Below are 2,200 nucleotides of genomic sequence, written 5' to 3'. Positions count from 1 at the left end.
ATATATATATATATGTAATTTGGGACCAGTCCCTGGAGAAGGACATCATGCTTGGTAGAGGGTCAGTGAAAAAGAGGAAGACTCAAATAAATGGATTGACAGTGGTTGCAGCAATCGTTGTAAACAAAGCATAAGGTTGGGCAGTGCTTTATTCTGCTATTCAGGAGTCGGAACTTACTTGACAACATCTAACAACAGGACAGAGTAGCATTGCCCATCAGGCTTCCCCAGCGTCTTTACAGACGCAGATAGCTGTAGCTTTTCCCTATGCAGCAGATGGTAGGGCTGAAACAGACCTTTCAGTTGGCAGCTGAATGTTTAACCAGTACGCCACCAGGGCCCCTTCCAACAACCAAAACAAAAAGTTTTGATTCCCAGTGTGAGAATATCCTTTTCAAATTTAAAGATGGCCTATTGCTCTCAATATGTATGCCACGAACATTATTCTTTTTAAAGCCACTCATGAATTAGTTCTATACTGAATACCCTAAAACCTTGACTTCAAAAATCATGCGTCAAGCCCTCTGTATTTAATTTGAATGTGAATAATTCCATAAAGATGGCTTACAGGAAAAAAAAGATGGCTTACAGACTATTGATACTATCAACATCACTTCACAGTTGTCATGATTACATTTCATGCTCACTGTGAAGATCTGCTGATTTGAAAGTCCATTTGATGAGCTTTAAAACCCAAACACTCCACAATTGCCTCTTGGATGCTGCTTATGCATCTAATGTTAGACTCGTAGGAAAAGGGCTGTTGGAAAGACTGTGGAGCAGGAAGCTGAGCCAAGAAAAGGAGGAAGCAGTGAACACACATCTCATATTAGTTAGTATGTACGGTTACTTCCGACCATACTATGTAGTACACGAAGTAGGCTCCAAAAAGTTCACGGAAATTTTCCATTACCTTTTCACTTAATTTTTTCACGAATTTCTCAGAGCCCTGTCACAATGTAGGATGCAGGTACATGGGATATTTTACATAGTATATCCCATTATTTTTTAATTCAAATATTCCATGAACTTATTAGTAAAGTTGACAAGGATTTTGTCTTGCATGGATCCACAATCAATGCTCATAGAATCAGCAGTCAGGAGATCAAAAGACATATTATATTAGTTACATCTGCTGCATAAGACCTCTTTAGAGTATTGAAGAACAAAGAAGTTAATTTGAGGATTAAGGTGTGCCAGACCTATGCCATGGTATTCTCATATGCGTGTGAAAGTTGGACAATGAATAAGGAAGACTGAAGAATAGATGCATTTGAATTGTGATGCTGAAGAAGAATATTAAAAGTACCATGGACTGCTAAAAGAACAAACTGACCTGTGATGAAAGAAGTAAGGCCAGAGTGCTCCTTAGAGGCAAGGATGGTATGACTTGTCTTACACACTTTGGATATACAAGGGGGTACCCAAAAGAACCTGGAACCCCCTGACCTCCAAGCTATGAATTTAAATATTTTTACAAAACAATTTTATCACTTTCAATGTACTCTCCATTACACTTAATACATTTGTCAAATCTGCAATTCCATTCTTGGAAATACTTTTCAAACTCATCTGGATGACTGAAGGCACCTCCCTCGTTTTTTTCTTTTCCTCTTCTACATCATCAAATCGCTATCCTTTGATGTCCCTCTTCATTCAAGGAAACAAAAATAAGTCCCACAGAGCAAAGTCAGGTGAATAAGGCACCTGGGGCAAGAGAGGAATGCTTTGTTTTTTAAGTCAAAACGGGCACATTGAGATGGCTGTGTGAGCAGGTGCATTGTCGTGGTGGCAAAACCAGTCTCCCTTCTGCAACAAATTAGGCCTTTTTTGTCCCACACTGTTACGCAATCTTTTCAGAACTTCTAAATGGAAAGTTTGATGAAGTCTGACCTGGTGGAATGAACCCCAAATGCATTATCCCCCTCAAGTCAAAAAACACAAATGAGCATGTTTTGATCTTTGATTTAACTTGACGAGATCTTTTTGGGTGAGGTGAAGATGGTGTCTTCCACTGGCTTGATTGGCGCTTGCTTTCGGGATCCTTAGAACCATGTCTTGTCACCAGTAATGGCCTTGGAAAATAAGTCTGGGTCCTTCCCGAGCTGTTCTTTCAAAGCATGGCATGTTTCCACTGGAAGCTCCTTTTGAGAACAGTAAGAACCTCGAAGCACAAATATTTCAGGTATCCTTCTCATTC

The 2,200-nt window shown here is 39.7% G+C and overlaps 1 protein-coding gene across 1 annotated transcript in view; it reads right to left on the bottom strand.

Annotated features, from left to right (window-relative positions):
• Positions 1-2,200, bottom strand: part of THOC7 (THO complex 7) — a 23,811-nt gene that overhangs the window by 12,264 nt on the left and 9,347 nt on the right. The gene's annotated exons all lie outside the window — the stretch shown is intronic.

This window comes from Echinops telfairi, unplaced genomic scaffold (genome assembly GCF_000313985.2).
Source record: "Echinops telfairi isolate 266 unplaced genomic scaffold, ASM31398v2 ScPeMD7_31;HRSCAF=116, whole genome shotgun sequence".
Lineage (NCBI taxonomy): Eukaryota > Metazoa > Chordata > Mammalia > Afrosoricida > Tenrecidae > Echinops > Echinops telfairi.
This window is presented reverse-complemented; position numbering and strand designations above follow the sequence as displayed.